The sequence below is a fragment of the Diplotaxodon limnothrissa genome, linkage group LG23, assembly GCF_057381915.1.
Source record: "Diplotaxodon limnothrissa isolate DT_005_m linkage group LG23, D_limnothrissa_male_GT1.1, whole genome shotgun sequence".
NCBI lineage: Eukaryota > Metazoa > Chordata > Actinopteri > Cichliformes > Cichlidae > Diplotaxodon > Diplotaxodon limnothrissa.
Window position 1 is genome coordinate 3,141,872 of NC_140617.1, and position 21,773 is coordinate 3,163,644.

The following is a 21,773-nucleotide window of genomic DNA, read 5'->3' on the forward strand; positions in this document are numbered from 1 at the left end:
TTATCCTCCTGAATACATGAAAATATATACACATATACTGCATGCAACTAAGAATGTGGGAGAAGACAACATAAGGAGAAAGAAGTGATTAAAACATGTCTGCTGTAGACAGCTTTATGGTTATGAACGTCCCTCCACCTCACTACACAAACATATTTAACTGCTGAATCTGGAAAAAGGGTGTGAGAGAGTACACAATAACACACTGAAGAAGGTGAGAAGAGAGGAGCGCTCTCTCTCATTTATTAATGCAGACTGTGTGTCAAGCTCTCTGCAGTAATCCTAAACTCATACTGCAATTTGAGAGGAGTGTAATTACCAAATTACTTGATCAGCAAAACACAGGGTGCATATGCATTTTTAATTGATTGTATCATGTAAAAAGCAATGGAAATATGTTTCTATTTAAAGAATTAGTCAGCAGCTTACTTAAAATAGAGGCTGTAAAACATTTTTCAGGGCATGTGAGTTCCCAGACAAAACTCTATTGAGCCTCAAAAGAAGGAGTAAGATGATCTAATAGTTTTTATTCCCTAATGCAGCCTTTTGACAAAATTTGAAATGAGAAATCTGCATGTGTGTTCACAAAGTATTCATAATCAAACACGTTTGCGTGGACTGCCTACACACAAAGGCACGCTCTACATGTAAAAGGTTCATACATCCATGTTGACTGAGTAATGCAAGAGAATCTGTGAGGGCCTGAACCTCCATGCGAGAGGACGGAGGGCTCGGGAGCTAATTTGAGACGCAGCGGGCTTCCTGCCTCTCCTCTTTCATCAGCACCTCCTAACTACGCTGTCAAAGTCGCGTTGCATGCCCTGCACATGCCTGAGAGCTTTACTAACCCTAGAAATAAGCTAGGGCAGGCACACTATGTTTCTCGGGAGAATATTGCCACTGCCTTTGGGAGTTTTTTTCAGTGTTTATGTCTATTATGTGCCGTACAGGTGTCGTTTTCTTATTACCTTAAGGGTAATAATATGTTTCCTGTTTTTAGTGTATTTAATGTTGATCTGCATTTAGTGCGACAGTCACTGCCCCTAAAAACAACACTGCTTAAATTACACCCAAACATGGTTGAGAAGCAGCACACGTCCAGTTTTAGAAAATAGCGTTTATGTTTCTAAAGAACCTTGACTTGACTTTAATCTTTGAGATGTGTTTTTGCATGAAAAGGCTTTAAACAAAATCATATGACGATCTTTCAAATTCAGATAAGCACATTAAATAGAATTTTTATCACAAATAATTTGAATTTCACCCAACCTGTACATAGGCACCACCGACTCCAGAGCTTCCAACCCCCTTTGCTTCCAGACATGTATGAGAACAATCCAGAGCTGAACTGAAACTGACATGGAAACCATTATTCTCAATTATAATAATTTGTGATTTAATCTGAACACTATGGTTGATTGGATCCCTCTACGCTTGATGGATACACCAAAAGTTGAACAGAAAATGCGTGGGTGGGAATCAGGGGAAAGAGAAGTGAAACACCAGAGAGAGAAAGTCAGAGATACATTGACTAAGGAGGAAGAAACAGGGGAAAGACGGCGGAGGAGCTGCATGGAGAGTGACCGGCATCTTGTTGCTGCTAATGCTAATCTGAAACATAAGCAAAGGGAGAGCTAAAATGGGAGTTACCCTAAACCTGGCTGGCTCACAGATAATTTGGTCCCAATAAAAAGTACATTTTTAACACCATCCCATAACTCTGACTTTACAGAGAGGCTCTTAAAAACGTGATCACTGATCATTTATCACCTATCACACTGTAGGTATCTCAGTGGAGGGCCCGGTCCCACTGTTACAGTACCAGTACAGTGGACTCCTGGGAGATGGGTGGTCTCGAAGCACTGCTTTGTGACTCATGAATTTAGAGGAAGCAGTTTTTGGCTGAAAAGTGGTACGGCAAATATATCATCCTCTCTGGAATAGGAGGAGGAGGCATGTTTAAAGCAGTAATCTTCTGTTTAGTGGTGGTGTTTGTGGTAGCGTGGGAGGGTCAGAGAGATATCAAGTATAGCAGAACCCTCTTTAGACAATTGTGGTCTAACAAGAGTGCAGTTTGTCTGAGACCTCTCTCTGGTCTTTTTAGATGACAGAGAGGTGTGGATGTCTCTGTGAGAGGCAGTTTAAGGCTGTGGAAACAAAGGCAGGCAGGGTGCATGGTTCTTCTCCAGTCCTTTGAAGGCCGATGTAGGTTGACAGCTGGGCGGTACCAAGTGCTTTCAGCGCAGATTGGAAAAGGCTGGAGACAGTGCAGTCAGCAGAGAGAGTGTACACTCCATAACCAACACTCTTTGTATGTCTTTTGTTCCCTCAAGGGTAGATACATATATTACATAATGACTTATCAAGTAAATGCCACTATCACCATAATAATAGCAACTGTACCATGTGTTATTAATGCACAACATCAAACTCCACTGGCTTATTTGCACCTAGAGTCTGTTCATTTTTGGAGTTGGGACATGGAAGAAAAATTGATTTAGTCCAACACTTCTTTTGGGAAATTTGGTGGTGGCGCTGGCCTGTGATAAGCAACAATATTTACTTTGCCTGGGTCACTTGGCAGCTGAGACCACTGGACCACGTCAAAGGGAAATTGCATCGTATCGGTGGCGCCTTTCTCCTGGGCGGGGGTCATGGGTCATGGTGGGAGGTGGTAGCGGAGCCACAAGCAGCAGAGCGGTAAGGAGACTGGCAGTCTGCTGAGGTCAGCCTGGGCACTGCTGAGCAGGCAGACAGAGACCAGTCTGATGGAGTCCCTTGTTCAACCTCTGACCATTAGTTTCCATCAGCTCAAGCTACTTGCGCAAATAGAGAGCGAGAGATAGATGACCGGTGACAGATTCGAGTGCCGTCACCTTAGGCTTGAAAGGAGATTGGGTAATGTTATTACGAGACGGGAGGGTGGTTGGTGAATCCAGTTTCCTCTGAGTAAGAAGGCGTTCTCCTCCCGATTAGGAGGCGCCCTGTTTACAGATGCAGTGACAGTCTGATCTGTCTATTTCAATCAGTGCAGCTCCTGTGGCATTCCTCTGCTAGAGCAGACATCAGCCTGAGGCTTTCTGCTGTGCTGACGCTGCAGCCTCACACATGCTGTGGTCACAGTGGGGCACTTTCAGGCCTGGGGAGATGGCCAAAGTATCACAACAATGTATTTCTTTATGGTAAAATAATGTGCAAAGTGATGACATTAAGATTTTCCAACATGTGCTTGCAAACATATAATAAAAAATACACGATAGCAACCGCTGAGTTTACACACAGCGACCATAAAGTGAAACTTTTGTCTGTCTGGGAAAAAAAGACATTCCTTTTAACAGTGTTTAGACTTTTCCCATAAGTCACTACTACTTTATATGATATTAAATATGATTTGTGTTTGGTTTTCCAATTCAGACTGATACAAATCAGCAATTTTGAAGATGATTTAAAAGCAGTGAAATGGTAAAAATAAAATACAGCCTTTCGACGGCGAATGACTTTTTCTGTGGGGATACTGAGGTTTTTGGCTGTGCGTGGCACTTAGATGATGAGCATTTATAGGCGGTGAATGTAATATTGAGAACCCAGGGTAATGAATGGCTCCAAAAGCTGGGCGAGGTTTACAGAAATGAAATCAAAATAAGATTCTCATGCGTCATATTAAATGATGAATGATACTTTGATTTGTGTTCCTTGGACCGTGTTCACCTAAACAGCACATCTTTAAAGGGTGGAATTAAGCAACCAACCTTAGCCATATCCAAATATTTACATTGTAAGTTTGGGTTTAAAGAAATTGTGTTGGCCACAGAGGATGACTGTCTGCACTATACTCTAACTTCCTCTGACCTCCTCACTCTATTTGGGTCTCTGTTGCCTTCTTCTTCATTCCGTATCCTTTTCTCTGACATGTCCCGAGGCTCTGGTTGTCCCGCTTCTCACCTATTGCTCATCCGCACACACAAATCCAAACGCATAGGCTGAGTGGAAAAAGGAGAGAAGGAGGAGGAGGAAAAGCAGAGATGGAGATTGTCTTTAAAGCATGCTGGTGACGTGCATTCCCTCTTTAAGCGTGACATCTGAGGGTGGTTTACATTGAAGCTATAATTACCTGCGCGAATCTGTTGAAAAACTGCAAGGCAACACATATCAGGCTGATCATCTGGTCCTGTCGGCAGGCAGAAGGCAGTCCCTCTGCTGCACTAATGACTTAATAGGCCCCTAAATGACCAAATCGCCCACTGCCATCTAGAAGCACTTAGACAATTATGTACAGGCCAGAACTCTGTAGGCTGAGGGAGGTACAGAAGCAGGATGTGGACAATGTGAAAACAGGAGCGGCGTGCTTGACAACAGAATAGATCACAGTTCTTGTACGTGGTTCGTATTTTTACAGTCATTTTGCGAGACAAAATGTTTCTTCTGTGGTGTTCAATAGCAGGCTGCAATCAAGAAGTAATGGGAGAATATTGCTACAAAAATCAATCCACTGAACTTAAGTGCCGCAATTTCAGTGTTTCTTTTAAGTTGAGAAAGTTAAGCAAACTCTCGTTACTAAATAAATAAGAATACCCCAAAGCGCATGTGTTTCCAGGTTTGATTTTTTTCCTTGGATCTGTAAAACTTGGACTTATGAACAAGATTCATTAATCAACAGTGTACTGTTAACTTCAGTCTAACCAAAAAAACCTGTAAACCCATGTGCTCGTCTATTAACTCGGTGCAGTATCTCTATTCGTTGCTTCCAACAGAGTTCACGTCCCTTCTCCCTCTGAGTACCTGAGAGACCTGAGGTAATGATTCCACCACATTGTCGCTAAGCCGAGGCAGTGAGTTAAGCACGGCAGGTTGAAGCGCTCTTCCATACTTTTGAATTTATTTTGCCAAAAGCCTTCCCTCCTTCCTTCGCCCACATTCTCCCTTTGGTGGAGAAATGAGGGTTTCTGTCAGGGTAAATTGTAGAGACCTCTTGTCATACTGTGAATTCATCTAAACTCCACACTCTTCTTCACTCAGAACAATGCTGCTGATCACACACACACACACACACACACACACACACACACACACACACACACACACACACACACACACACACACACACACACACACACACACACACACACTATAGCCAGCTTCTCTATAATTATTTTGTCATCCTAACTGTGGAAATTGCAGTAAATCTTCAGGTACACTCAAAGAAACATTCACAAGCACACATATTAAACTTTGATATTTTCTCACCACAATAAGGGAAAATTGATTTTCATAAGGCTGGAGGTTGCTTTCTATGGGGAGGGCAGGTAGTTTCCAGGGTGGCTGAAGTCAATCTCAGGTTGTCTGGGCCAGAGGCTGATTGATCACAGACAGGAATGTGACCGACTGATTTCCTCAGAGACCCACTTGGCCCCTCTGGAATGTTGTTGTCTTTTGGGACATTGTTGTTTTATAACCTTTGTTTAACCAGGTTAACCCTGCTAGATCTAAGGATCAGGGTGTGAGCAGCGCAAAAAGCTACACTTTCGTTGTAGAAATTTCTCTCATAATTCTGTTCTTTCCTGATGCATATCTTTAATCTTCATGCCTAGATGGGATAAAACAGAAAACAAAATAGATTTGCTAGTTGTATAAGGTTCAGACAATATTTTATAATGATTTTTATCATAACTCAAGGATTTTATGGGTGTTGGGCAACCACCTGCTCTAAAGGTACCTTTAGTGTGCCACAAACAATTCTCTTAAAAGAGATTTCCTGGTGTTTTGAACATGGTGGTGCAAATCCCCCATAAATATTTAACTGGGAGGAGATCTGGGAACTGTGAAAGGAATAACATATGACTCTTATCATTTGTTTTTATAGCCATCAGCCTTTTCTTTGACCCTCATATGCCTTCAGCTATGAACAGTGCCATCCTTAAAGAGACCACTTCCTAATTTTAATGCCCATCTAGGAATTGGCATTGCAAATTAGGTTAGGCAAATAATCCTGTGTTCTGCGGCATGGTTCGTGTCACATGTGTGTCTACACAAATAAATTAATGTTTCAGTTTAGTAAAAAAGTTAACAAAAAAACCAAAAAGCAATCTTCAAAACAGAATCCCTCACAGAAGAAAGGGGGGCCACAGAGGGCTTAAATCTAATTAGACATAAAAAATATCTTGCGTACACATGCAAAGCGTAAAACAGTAGTGCCTGACAACTAACTAACCGGACATTGTGGCATGTCAGTATCAGCCTGAAGAGGTGAACATGGAAAAATAGATTGCCAGCGTGCCATGGCATGCAACTTTCCATGTCAGATACTTGGTGGTCCAAGATGAATTCAGCTTCTCAGTCAGCCTGTGACATCAGCCACACATACCTCACACACCTCTCACACACACTGGTGGCCAACAATCATAAATAGGTGCCAGTAGGGAGCAACTGTGTGTATGAGTGTGTGTTGTGTGATGCAGGCTTGTCAGGATTAGGTAGCATTAGCGGAGCCCTCTCACTGAACTCAGTTTTAATGTGATTCCTCCTTTCTACCCCCAACGCCCTGTCCCCATTATACACAACCCAGTGGAGCACTTCAGCTCTGCTTGTACCCTGCCCCTCTAACGCTCACCTCTCTATACCCCCCTTCAGAAAAACATGTTCAAGCTCATTTTCACTCTCACACCCTTTACCTGCATTATCCTGTAAGTCAAATAATATTTTTGTAGTCCCGCTTTTTATGTGTTTTTGCAGTCAGACTTGTGGGGCACATGTACGTCATTTTTTTTGGCAATACTGCGCGTCACACATGGCACATATTCACACTTGGCTCTGTGGAGTGTAAAACAGATTTCCTTCTGCTAGAAGTCTCATATAGAAAGCAGTCATTTGTATGCAGCAAAAATACAATTTTCATACTCCAACTTTCTGGTTCAAGGGGAGTAGGTGACCTGTGAGAGTTAAGATTACCTCCATTCAATAATGTAGATGTAAGATGGCAGGTGAGCGGCTTTCTTTGACAACAGTGGCATTTTTGTAAACTAAGCAGAACAATATAATGCATCAAATGATCCTGTCTGTGAAAAGTCAGCTAGTCAAGCTCTCTGATTAGCATTATGGAGGCAGGGGACATGATTACAGTTCAATTCTGTGAATTCAAAAGACATTTACCTGCACTGTTCTAACATGAGAACATCTCACAGACTTTGTACCACAGAGCTGTCAGAGTAAAGACTGTGTATTTTCTGAGACCCTTGTTACATTGTATTCACATCAGTCAGGTTTTGTGTAGAAAAGTTCAGGGTTGTAGTGAATAAAAATTATAAAATTATAATGTATGTAATGTTTTTGTCAGAAAAAACAAAAACAAATAACAGAACAATTTCATTCTAATGCTATTTTTTTCTGTCTCTGACTGAGAATGTCTCTCAGCCAAGGTGAAACGACCAGTTGGCTCTCTTGAAGCAAGGCTCCACTCATAAACTTTATTAGGGAGCACATAAATCCTATAGTCCTATCATCCCTTGAACAGTTCGATACAGTTACTCCCTTTGCACACCTCTAGAGGAGTACCTGTGAGCTGAAGCAAAACCAGCAGAGAGAAAAGCATGCAAGAAGTAAGTTAGCGGTAAGGACCAGAGGGTAAATAAACAGACAAGACAGAAAGCAGATAATCAGAAAGGCAAGCAGGCAGGAAAGAAAGAAAGACAAGAAGCAGGCGAGCAGGAGAAAGGATCCAGTACCATTAACAACACTGCAGATGCTCTGGTCTGCAGTGTTGTTAACAACATTTTGCAGGGATAGATTACCCCAGAGATAAGCGAAAGCACAAACATTGAGCTCCAAAGGTCAAACTAAGCTTAGCCACTAATTTGAAAAATGCTACCTTCTGCCCAAACTTTCTTCTCGCCATTGCAAATCTGTTCTCAGCCACTCACAGTGCTGTTGCCAGGTTCCTTTCTGTTACACATAACAAAAGTATCTAGACTATATGCGTCTGTCTTTGCTAACCACCTTTTTGAGTTGTATTTTTATAACACACCTGGGTATAGGGTTCTAAAGGTTGATGCACAGCTACTATGTAATTAGACTAAAAACTGTATTGAGTGTAATGTGAACCCATGTATACAGTTAGGTGAAATTTTTGGATGCTGACTCAGATTTCACAGTTTCTTACACCACTGTCAGTTTGAAATGATGCAATTGGAAATTAATCCCTAAAAAAGAGGGAACTGTGTACAAAGTAGCAGCAATACCTGTGAAATAGCTGTAAAACAGCATTTAGAGGGTTTATTTGCACCCATAAATTTAACCAAGAGTCTGCACTTCACCTGCATCATTTCAAATTTATTGTAGTGGTGTACACATGTAAAATTCAGGCACTGTCAGTAGTTTCCAAGCCAGACTGAATCATCGGGATTTATCTGCTTCTGTTTCAAATTCTGCAACTCGTTAGAATAGATTATACCAGTAAAATACAAAAATGAGCTTTTAGCAAAGACCATAAGCATCCGATCAATAAATATATTGTTTTCCTATGAGATTTTGGTCTCTGTTCCATCTTTCCAGTTAGAGTTCACAGAACTTTTCCTGAGTTAGACTGACTGAAGGACTAGGTTGGCCTTGCACTTGCCCTCTGGATGACCCCATTCCTTTGCCTTAGGCCCAGTTTCTTCTCCGTGCCCCTCACACTGCAGTTGAATGTGACATTTTTAGTTCTATATAACGACGCAGGCTGGAGTCAGGTAGCCTTTGCAAGTTTGGGTTTAACAAGCTAAGCTGTTTAAGAAGTACATGAATGGATGAGGATTATTTCTCTTTTCTATCAGGTAAGTACAGCATTTGGACAATGATGAAAGTGAACGTAATCTCCAAATAATTTGCTGAACTCCTTGGCTCTCGTTCTGCAAGCTTATAGAGAAATTCCTGTCCTTTTGGTGTGTTAAAAGGATAATAAATATATATGTATATATATATATGTATACAATAAAAATTGGCTGCCCTGCTGCTGACGTCTGACCCGGTCAATCCTTATCACGGGAGAAAGGGCAAAAAAAGAGAAAAGCATGGAAAAGGCGATTATGAAGAAAGAGAAAATTGAAAGGATAGGGACACCCAGTGAGTCAGGAGACGAAGGAGTCTCCATGTCACTAATTCAAACTAGAGGGAGTGAAGAGGAAAATAAAAATGCTCAATTTGGTGGTACTGGAGAGAGAACGGCAACAGTAACACAGGAATACTTTCTACACTTGATAGCTTCCCCTGTGCCAAAATAAAAGACAACAATAATAAACTGGATGCTGCTGTGAAGTAACTTTCTCTTCTCCATTTTTGCTTTTGATTGTTTTTTCCCCCTGAAATGTTCTTTCACATCACGGTTAATTTCACCTGTCAGTCACTTGCACCGTTTTTCCAGCAAAGTTTTCTACCTTTCCCAAGGCACACACTTTCTTGGCATCCACTGGAACAGTTTAAATATAATATCAAACATATGGCAGAGTTTACAGAACGTAAATGAGATGAGAAATCAAATTTATGTAGCAGGACTGTGGTCTCCGAGGGGTGCCGTTGTTTAGGGAGAGCCTAAATGACGGGCAGCTGTAATTACAGCCACAAAACTGGTGCGAGAGATCAGAAGATGAAGGGGATGGTTTAACTGAGAGAACCAAGAGGACAGTGAGGATGGAGGGAAAAGCCCAGGGGAATATTTGGGGTGAGTGGGAAGGGGAAGAAGCTGACAAAGAGGGTCTCTCTCAGTGGGTGGCTCTTTTTCTCATTTTTCTTCCTTGGGCTCTCTTGTGGGTGTGCATCATGTGACGATGTGTAATTGGCCTGTGGTCACACCAGAGTTGTGCAAACAGATTAGCAGGGAAACATGTCAGCCTGAGGGGCTGCGGAGGTGAATGTGTGTTTTGTGTGAATCACAGATGTGGGATTGTGTGGGAAATGGTTTGATGGAGTAAAACCTATATTAATGGTGAACAGGTGGGGCAGTTGACTTTGTCACAGACAAATTTGTTGTCGTGGGCACTTGGGAAATGTCTAGAGTTCTCGGGCAGTCTTTATGCACAGTTACACGCACATATAATAATACCAACACATGCATCCATACACAAAGACTTGCAATGCTTCATTTTCATTCACTAAATTGAATTATGTCTGCACTGTACTCATATATTCCAGAGGTTCAGTGTGGTTTTAAGCACACTGGAGATTACAAGCCTTGCTCTCACTGCCATAAAGCCCAGCACTGCAGAAACTCAACAGAAGTTCATTGTGTGATCAGCCTGGTATTTTAAAAACTTTCATATTAAGTCTGCAGCTCATTCCCAATACCAGCTTATATCCTTTTTTAGAGTTTTAAATCTAAACCCGATGCATCTTTATACATGGGTGAATTTCGTATGGCTGTCTCATCGCAGCCATTTCACAGCCAAATAAACTGTCGTTCAAATGTGGACATATGAATTTTTCACTTCAGTAATATGATAAACATTTTCTGGTGTGCAAGAGAGGGCCCGGTTGGACCAGTGTTTGACACAGAAACAATGTCCTCTCTGGGATAACCACATTGCAGTTTTGGGGCATCTGACCACAGTAATTTTGGTTATGGCTCACTCACACGAGAACAAAAATAGGACGGCAACCTCATTGCGACTAGGAAAAATCGGTGGTAGCCTCGTGACTCCACTGGATTTGTTCGACTGTCAGAGACAGATTACAAGTAATTACACCAACCACCTGGTTGTTGAGTTGAGAGTGCAAGATCCTCGGGGTTGCGGTTTGAGGGTGCCAGACCATCAACTTCTGGAAGACCACTTTCAATTGCATAGTTATTGCACAGGTTGCCAAGTGCGGGCCAACTTCAAACAACTGGGGTCTGACTTGGTGTGACTGCAGTCACGTTCAGATTGGCAAAGGTTTGCAAATAACTATTCTGCACCAATGAGTACAACTCAGTCAACGCAATAGGGGATGTGACATGCCTCAGCTGGTTGCCAAGTAGTTGTATTCTGGTTCTATTCCTATATAAAAGCAAGTTAAGTCCTGCAGCAACTACAGATTTCCAAATTTCTTTTTCAAATCTATGAGGTTCTGGCTGGAATTTCTATTACTATTATTTCTAATTACAATTAATCATGCTAACATCACAAACAAAATGCATGTAATTACCAGCTTGACCACATTCTATAACAAACAGATATACAGAGGCTCCCTGTCCTACTGTGATACGTCACTTTTAAGTTAAGATTAGTTGTAGACTGGGAGACTACATTTAATTTCGAGATATTGCCATCATCAGTAGTTAAAGTTAATATTGACACTGAAATAGCAGCTTTTCATTGTAAAAATGTAAAGGAACTGCCCCATTGAGCACTGCTCTCAGCTAAAGTTGAGTGTGGGAACAGAGAGATGATGCACAAGTAAGCATTCCTGGAGCTGAGCTGAGGAGACAGACAATCAAAGACTGTTAGGTAGAATAAGAGCCGCAAAGAAATCTCATGGACACACTGTACGAGCCCATTCAGATACATGAGTTTAACTTGGCTGAAGAAAGTCAATGTGTAAGCACATGCCGTTATTGGTTTCTGATGCCCCTGTCAACTCAGTGCCAAACCACCTGCCTTCAGGTAGTAACAACATCACATAATATACCACCAAGTGTGGGTGGCCATAGTATTTTACCCTTAAAAAAACAAACCCTTTACATGTATATTCCCTTTCATAGCTAGAAGTGTCTAGTTTGTGTAAATCCACATTTGTCTTATAGTGTAGGATTGTGTTATTTTTTTCTGAGACTTCTTTCTAATAAGCCATTACTTACAGGAGTTTAAAAAAAGGCGTTTTAACTTGTTCAGAAATTATTTACACATGTTTTAAATGTCTAGTGTATTAACGGCTACTAGAATGGAAAACGTTCTACTCGTTTCTTTTTAGGACAGCTCGTCATATTCCTTATAATGCTTTATATCAATATAAAACATATTATTTTTGCTATTATAGTGAACTGAAAAGCGTCTGCAAATTATGTATTTAATGTCATTAAAACCTGCTAAACTGGTAGTTTAGTCCAGACTGTGAATTCACTGTTGTTAGACAGAGTTAGTTGCTATTTCTGTCATTTATTACTTTTTTATTTCATATTTTTAGATTAGCACATATATTATAAATCATTAGAATTATAAATTGCTTTAGAAATACTGTATTTACAGACCCCCTATCCTCTGATAGAGATGACTGACGCAGAGTCTCCAGCTCTCCACGAAAGAGTTCACTCACAATCTCCAAAACAGAAATGTGATATTTCAGTACTGTACAACACAGGGCACCGTTTTCAGATTTCTTTCTGAATCCTCCTGAAAGCCGTATCAGTGTTAAAAAAACATCAGTCAGTGATGAACAAATGAACACACCATCACAATAAACAGTTTCTAATGGATGAGGCCTCCATCGTCATGTTGCTATGAAACATAACACAATCTGATAATACAGAAAATATGGTCTGCTCTCCGTGTGAGCCAATTCTGGATTGACATGAACAAATCCAGTGTTTTTGATTGGTTTTTCTGCTGTTGATTCTCACAGGTAATAGTGTCAGTGCCTGGGGCAGCCGACAGGAGCCTGACAGACATGCGGTGCAGGCATGCACGCCATTGTTGACAGTCGAAAGCTAGATCTTTGTGAAAAGCTCATGGAGAGCGAGTGAGTGTTGGAATGGAAACACAAGGCTATTTTATCAGATGCCAAAATGCAAAGGGGAGAACGCATGAGAGACATAGAGGAAGAGAGTTAGAGAAAGACAGAGAGCGAGAGAGAGGCCAGAGCCCGTCAAAGCCTCTGTAGTGAGTCGTGGTGACGGCCAACCTATGCACTTGAGAGCAGTGCGAATGGCTTTTTAATGCCTGCTAACAGCCAGGGTATTTAGTGGGATGCGGGAATGGATGAAGGGATATGCTGAAGGATGGGAGGGATGGAGAAAGGATGAGTGGAGTGACGACAATGTTTGGACAAGAGGTCCCAGCTGACCACTGCTGCAGCGCTGCTGCCCAGTCACTGTACAGCTGCAGGACTCAAGTTCATCCTGTGCTTTGTGCTATTAGTGATCACAGATTTAACATTGTGGTCTTTTCTCTGACTCCAACCTCATTTATCTTGGTCATGCCTCATATTTTTCTTGAGGTCTTGGTATTTTGCTTGAGACTGACACAAATGACGTTTCAATTATGTGGAAATCACAGACATAATTGCCAGTGATGCTCTTCTATCTATAGATGTCTGTTCAGCCGGCTGGTTATGCACTCAGTCAGACTAAACTTGAGTGAATATGCTGTTGACAAGTGCTGTCCAATGCAAATACAAGAGAAAGTCTGATGGCCAAAAGGAGTGCCACTGTCTTGCCTTTTTCTGCAGTTAGACTAAACTTTTGTTTGATCGAATCTTTTCCTTCATGATAGTGAGTTCACCATTTCCTACAGCAAGACAAAACTCATGTCATATCTGTCAAAGAGAACCTATTACAATAACCTCCAGCTCCATATTATTATTGAACTAAAGTAATTTCATGATTCACGGTTCGAAAGACTACTTGTTTATCTTATACTAGGCCTTGGCGCAGCATTTCAACTTCTAAAACAAGTTGTTTTAGCTAAACACGTTCTAAAATTGAGCACTTACAGCAGAATGAAGTCCGAGCTTTTGGCAAACATTGATCCCTTGCACATACTGACATCATCTGGATCTTGATGCCAGCCCTAATCGGTTTTCACTTATTCCAACTGCCTCTCATGTGGCGATAGGAACCTCTGTAAACATTATAAATTACCACATTGGGAGCTCGTCCTTTTATGACAAGAACCAACAATGTTTGATCCTTTGAACTTCTCACAGTTTACAATTGCTAATACATCATTTTATAATGTTCCCAAACATCTTTATCATAATAAGATAATAATTAACAACAGACCAGACACTAACAACAAGCCAGTAAGCAACGACCTGCTGCTCTTGTACACATTACATTCACCTTGTCTCAGTCCACCAATGCCATTGTCACTCCATATTACATCTAGCACTTTCATTATTAATGATATCATTATTAGCAGCAAACTGGATTGCATGCTTCTAACAGGTGATTGAAACATCGCCCACTAATTATAGTTCTGGATACAAACAGGAGCAGTGATGGAATTGCTGTTGTTTATGAGAACATTGTTAATTGTGAATCTGCGTCATGCATCTCTGCAAGAAACATTTAAAAAGTCATGAAATTGGAACATGATCAATAGATTTTTATAATGAGCTATTGAGTCCAAATGCTACAAATGATATAAGACAGAAGAAGGAACAACAAATGAATCTGGAAACTATTTAATTGACCTTTGTGTCATAAAACGGCATATTTGAGGAAAAGCGTACTGCTTCATTCCAAATGTTTAAAAACTGAAAGACAGCCAGAATCCATTTTTTATGTTTATCAGAAGAGGATGTCTGAAGAAAGGAACTGGTCGGGTCATATATACAGTACTACACAAACTACACTATCTTACCTCATCCCTGCTGGTGTTTACATAAAATGGCCCCTGACTCAAACAAAAGCGGGAATGCTCCTTGGAAACCGTGTGAAGAGAAGATTAGAGTGATGAAGATGGGAAAGAGGATGGGAAAAAATCAAACTACATAAATTTACAGGAAGAAGTCAAAATGCTAAAGAAAGAAAACTAAAAGTGAAAAAGTTGTCTTTGTTTTTTCTTGGTTTCTGATTTTTCAGATTCTTAAACAGAAACTTTGTTAAGTTTTCTGAACTGTTGTTCTTTGCTTTTCATGTAATTCTACCTTTATATTTAGTTTCCAAAGATTTTTATGCAACCATTTCTAAATTTCTTACTCTCCATATTACTTGTGTTGTGCATAGTAAGGAGTGTTATCTGGTGTTTACTAAATCACTTATTGTAGAAATTGATAGGTTTAGGGCTTTAAAGGAAATTAACTTAATTCTTTTTGGGGGGGTTCGACATCACAACACAAAATTGAATCCATCAGTTTGTGGAATTTTGTCAGTATCCTATTATTTCAATTTATGTGTGAAAAAATAAAGAATCCTGAATCCTCAAAGCCCTCAAATCTCTTCACGCCTCACCTTACCCACAGAGAGATTCGGAACGCGAGGTCTGATTTTAGTCTGCAAGTTGATTCAGGAATTCCATTTGTCTTCACTTGGGCTCAGCTTTGACTGTGGAGATGGGATTTTGTTGTTTTTTTTTTTGTTTGGGAGCGTGCCAAGTTTTGGAAAGATTTTTGGGCACGTCTGTGGGATGGTAGATGTTCCCTTCAATTGAATCACATTTCTCACAAATCAGATGCTTATCTTGGATCGCTCGCAGTCATCAGTGCACGAGGAACTGTGGATGAAATCATTTTGAAGGACGTCTGGTTTGGATTCAGGTTTTTTAGGGTACCACTGCCCACCCAGGTGGACTTGCTGATCTGGCTCTTGTAAAAAGGAACTCTAGTCCACTTTGTCTCCCAGAGAAACACAAATAAATTCTTTTTAATCAGCAGTGGATTCTTCAGGGGCTCATTTGGAAAGAATGTAATTGAAACTTAAGGTAACATTATTCATAAGGTAAATGTGCTTTGGTAAGCTTCATTTCTTTCTCTGGCCTTTGATATACTCAAGGGTGAACTTGCAGCAATTTGGGTGAAGACACAATTAGTTGAGCAGAAAATGGAAGTGGGCTCTGAGACTGTGACTGAACACCAGGAATTGTAAAACTCACGCAGAATGGAAGCTATTTCAACAAATGATTAAATACAAACTCTCCGATATCATGAGAGCTCGTTGGCTCTCACTTCCTGTCTGTCCTCTTTCCTTCATGTTCGCTGCTTTTCTGCCAGCACTGGCGTCTAACGCTCTTTGGAAGTGCTGAGGGGGAAAGGTCCTGAGTTCAGCTCCTCTGAAAGGGGATCTAAACCGCGTGCTAACAAGAATGCCAAGCCTAACAGGGACTGACAGCTCATCGCACTGAGAACTGCTGTGTGCATGTGTGTGTGCGAGGGTTGGGGGTTGGTGTTGGAGCGTGCCAAATATCTGTGTGCATTTATTATGAGAAGGCAAACATCCCTGGTGAAGCTTAATAACTCACTTATTTCTTCACACACATGCATGCAGGAATGCACCTACATAAACACACTCCAAGATGATGGGTAAATTGCACACACACAATCACACAGGCGTATTGTCTACAGGCATCAATCAGTCAGGGATAATAATATTTAGGAATCTGATTGGAAATGTAAGGGATAACACCCCCTCCCTCACACACACACACACACACACACACACACACACACACACACACACACACACACACACACACACACACACCTCCCACTTAACTGCATCATTGCCTTAACCACAAGCTTCTCTCTCTTCTCATCTATCTGGCCTCAGATGAAAAGCAGATGGATTAGACTCGAGTGGAAGAGACACAAAATGAAATACATGAAGACGAATAAAACAGGCGTAAAGTCAGATTCAGGTTAAAGGGTCAGAATTAGACACTGGAGAGGAAAAAAACCCTCAAAAAATAAGACAGAGATAAAGTGAGAGGGTACTAAAGAGAATGTAAGAGACAGAAAGCAGGAGAGCACTCAAGAGAAAGTGGGAGAGACCGACAGACAGCAAGAGGAAGATAAAGGCAGCTGAGAGGTCAGGTCTGGAGCGAGGGAACAGGCAGCCATTTTCAGATGAAAGGAATCCAACCAATCCCCTCAATGATAAACATGTGTCCGTATCACCCATCGCGAGATTCCGCTCTATTTATGTATGTGTGTATTTGCGAGACAAAGTGAATTCTAACACTGACACTGATAATTATGATATACACTTGTAGCAGTCACACTCGTGCTGTATGCGTGTTAATGGACACGGGCTATTTTACCCTCAGCACCAGAGAGTTAAGTGTTACATGTTTTTTTCTTCTCCCTACTCCTACTTAATCATTTGGTCTTGTCCTCACCTACATTTTCAGTTGATGTCCATGTGATGAGATGTCCCTCCCATGGGATATGTAAACTTCAATAACAACCAGAGATATAAAGTTCAGCCACGTTAGGTTACCATGTTAGCATGAAATCATGGGTATTGTTTTACTGAAGACTGATTTCTTTTCATCTACAGTATAGCCATGAGCTGTATTCAATCTAAGAATGCCGTTGCAGAAACGAGCAGGGAGAATTTTCAGTGAGAGCAGTCAGCCCTGTGAAAGTGACAGAAAGTGTGAGGAGATCTGACAGTGGGCTGAGGTGCTTTGCATTGAAAGCATCCAGCTGATGTAGCTTGATGATCTGGATGCCTTCTTCGTGACATCTGCCTAGTGGCTTACTAGTCTGCTCCATGTGAGACAAGACCCTGAGCTTGAACTGGGAGCATCTTGGGATCCTGCAAAACGAACTGGAAAACATTGCCGAGGAGAAAGACGTCTGAAATAACCTACTTAGCCTGATCCAATTACAACTAAGCAGATGGATGGATGGATATAATGGAGTGTGTGTCACTTTAAAATTGTGCTTATTTTCATTTCCTGCAAATATACAAAATACAGAAAAAGTGTATTTTTACAATCAATTTCCACAGAGATACTAAACTTAATGTAGGTCATACAAAGTCTCTTTGCGGGAAATGACAAATTGTGAAAAGGGAAACAACTCAGTCTTGAGGTGAGCACTGACATACACCATAAGCCACATTCTCTAATACGGAAATCCTACGTTTTTGCCAAGAGCTTTAACCCTGATGATTTGGCGTTTTTGAGGTCGTTCAAATCACTTTAAAAGTAACATGAGCCAGCATTGCAAAAACAAAACATTTAGTTTTCCATAATTCTTTAAAATCTAACAAACACTTTCTCTGCTCTCACCCTTTCCTCTTCGTTCATTCAGGGAGTTGAGGTTGCCTCACTCCACCATCTCACCCCCCAAAGACTAAGGTTGAGAGAAGGGCCTCTGTGGCTCTCTGTTGACTCGGCCACCTTCTTGGAACGTTTCCATAGCCACTGCCAGCCCGGCCTGAAATGAACCAGGTGGGGGTGCTGATGAGAGTGGGGGAGGTTATGTGGGCAGAGAGGATAGAGAGCCCAGGGGTGAATAGAGAAAATGTTAGTGACCTAAAGTGATTAGGAAAAAAGAAGGGCGGATATTATTTTGAAATGGTACACGTTCTTTAACTTGTCCCTTTTGTTCTAAATGTAAACTTCAGTCTCTCTCAATGGGCTTTTTAAACAGTCGTTGAGGTGCAGCATCTGTTTGAATGTGCATGTATGTTTATACCAGTGTGTGTTGAATTGCCTGTTATGGTATTTTCACAACAATGGTGGCGGTGGACAGGGTACAGTCATTCTTTTCTATTCTTCTGTTGTAACCCTGAACTGTGTAAAGCATCTGTCAGCAACCCCCTTGTGTGTATGTGTCTGTGTGGAGCCATTGAAACCACGGCTACTCACCCATAACCACACTAACGATTGGGTCACTGGCCCAGACCCAGGCATGCAGGAGAACATATAAACACACACAGACTGTGCCACTGCTTGATTTGGCTCAATTTCTACTCAACTGACCGTGACAGATATCGTTTTCAGTTAACCCTGAGTCGATAACATCATCTTTTTCTGACACGTTCTCGTTTTAGTTAACGCGCCGGGGCCCCAGCCTCAACTTCAACACTTAATTACTGTCAAAACCAGCGTGTAGGTCCTACTAAACCAACAATTATCTAGTAAAATCCCAGTGTTAATTAAGATAGGCTTTGGCCCAGCAGGGTGTGTGGTGAGATGAGAGCTGAGAGCTTGATGTGGAAAAAGAGACTCTTGTATGTTTAGACAATGCCAGTAATGCATATATACATATAAATAAATGATAATACACAAAGATTAGGTTCAGACAAAAATATGGGGAAAACACAGGGAGGGCAAATGATGTCTTAAGATAAAATAAGGCAAATAAACAGCTCCAGAAAATCACAGCAGCTTTGATAGGAAATTCTTTTCTGTGCCCTGAAATTTAGCCCATTACCTGTGATGTGTCTGTGGGAATGTTTCCCTGTTTTTTTAACCAATTACTATTCTGTTGTTGTGTTTGTCATAATGCCTTTATTATTTTGTAATACACAAGCTTCAGTTTTGCGACCAAATTGGGGACTTTACCTGTCCTCCTTTAGAGCAAAGGCATACATAGAGCACTATTTGGCAAAAAATGTGTTTTCCTAGTTCTATTAGTTGCTTTACTTGTGAGAACTAACTTCAGCTCTCCCTCCCCCGAAAGAACAAAAGATTTCCCAATCCCTCCCAGTTTACTAAAGAAAAACATATTTTGTAATTTGAAATAGCAAATGATACACCACAAAGCTAACCCATAAGAGCCCATGGTGACACAAATGTCACAAATGATCTGGAAAATATTCCTTATACAGTTTAGTCTTTCACTTACTTCATTACTCATTAAGTCCCCAAGGGTCATCTAAGGAACACGATGCAGTCATGTAACACTGGATGAATTTCCATCACTTCCAGTGCAGGGCTGTGCAATTTGAAGCATATATAAACAAATGCAAGAAAAATTTATGAAATGTTGTCAAAAGTACTTAATTTTTTCATAATATACTTTATAAAATACTTTATACTTCAGCTTTGGTAGTTAAAACGAATACGAGTGTGTCCTAATTTGCTGTAATTTTATTTATTTATGCATTTGTTTATCTCAAATAGATTTAGTGATTTAAGTACCACAGATGAAAATAAACCCTGGCTAACAAACTGTAACCTCCCAAGGAAAGTTTCTTGAAAAAGTAAATATTGAGTGCCCATTTAGTGGACCGGGTGTCACACCTCCACATGGTCTTCATACCCCCCTGGAGTATTTTAAAAAGGTCATAGCAGCAAAGGTGCTTGAAGGGAACAGACAGATTTATACACTGTGCAAAAATCTGAATGTCACAGTAACAAATCTGGGAAAAAGCATAAATTTAACATGGAAATACAAATAAAAAGGCAAAACTGTGCTCCCATGAAACTAAATAAATAAATAAATAAAAATCCAACAATATGTCAATTAACTATAAATACCTAATGTAACATATGTGCAACATTACTATTTGCCACTTGGGCAGAGTATTCAAAGAAAATAAGGTCTGATTTTTATTTCTCATGGTGTTCTTTTAAAGAGAAATAGTTCCATGTTTCTATGAGTTAAGGATATTTGCCTATACTCTAAATATTGCGTGTGGATTTCTTATGGCTAATTGCGTTAGCCTCATAACCTAGACTTTCAGCTGTAGCCACACAATGAAACCAAACCAGGTTGAGATTCCTTTTTTGCAGGATGATCTCATTAATGCATCCTAGAAAAGGGACAACACTTCTTTTCTCTCTACAAAATGAAAACTAGCAGCTCTAGGATATAAGTGTAGACAATTCGTGACACCCATCTATGGTCATTGTCAGTGTTTTTGCCCATGTCAAGTCTATCTGGACTGTGCTCTGGTCACAGATAAGCAGCAGTGAGGAGTCCAGAATTAACTTGGGCTCAATGCAATCTCCTCTGCTTAGCTGATGGTATGACTGAGTGTGTTTGAGAAGTGTATGAGACATGGTGCTATCAGAAAAGCTGTCTCAGTAGAAAACATGTTTCAGTGGAATGACATTTTAGGGGAAAAGAGATGAGCGAAGCTTTCGATGCTTGTTACATGACTACAACAGTCCATTTTCAATATTTTTAATGAATGTGTATGCACAGGTAAAGAGAATCTCTGTTTTGATGCATGCTCAATCATCCAGGTAAGGAAATCCCAAAAAGTTGATTAGCTTCATCTGGAAGTAGCGTTTTCAGGAAAACGCATCATTCATCTGGACTAGAATCAACATTTTGGGAGAATCTCTGTTTGCTCTTGTGACTGACTAGGGTCAAACTGACTACTTGGTTCAGTGATTTTAGCAGCTCAGCTTCCTGGTGTGAACAGGCCTTAAGATTGATATTAAACTTAAGAACACTGATAAATGGCAGAAAATTAACTGAAATTGTTTCCTAAGCTGAACAAATATGATGTATTTAGTTGATTTTCACTCATTTTTACCCCCCAAAAAGCAGAAAACCAAACTGGTGACTTTGACTCCTACTCAAAGGTGTAACACTATACGTTGTACTAATCTCTGCTATGAGCCATTTCATCCAAGGGTTTTATTATTTGCCTTCCAGTGAAGACAAAGTGCAGAAGTTGTAATCTTGTTTATCCAGTACTCCTCCCGTCTGCTTCAACATTCCTCTCTATCGGTGTGGCCTCTTTGATGATTTGTGGCCCATTTAAAGCCACATACATGTGATCTCTTGGTTAAAGTGACCACAAAACCTCAGCACGGCTGACCAAGTCTGCTTTTAAGCCACTGAGGGCTTTGCAGATGTGTACACCAACACGCGCTCGCTGTTTCGAATACATCCAGAAAGATGTAGGGGGGACACGTGTATATGTGCTTACATATGTAGAACTCATACCTACCGTATACACACATACTCAACTGTGGTTACTTCCCACAGACTGATCCCCTTTGCCAGAAACTTGCGCTGGTCCAAACCCAATGTTTTCCTTAATAGAGGGTATGAGCGCTAAAACTATTAGAGGCAGCAATAATAGTCTTAATCATATTGGATTTCTTCATACCAAGCACTTTCCCTGGGAGGCTGTAGGAATACAGATGAATACAGATGTGAAGTGTAAGCAACTGTCTGTGCCGCACAAGCACGAAAAACAG

The 21,773-nt window shown here is 40.7% G+C and overlaps 1 protein-coding gene across 2 annotated transcripts in view; it reads left to right on the forward strand.

Moving 5' to 3' along the window:
* Nucleotides 1-21,773, forward strand: part of trabd2b (TraB domain containing 2B) — a 72,193-nt gene that overhangs the window by 3,669 nt on the left and 46,751 nt on the right. The gene's annotated exons all lie outside the window — the stretch shown is intronic.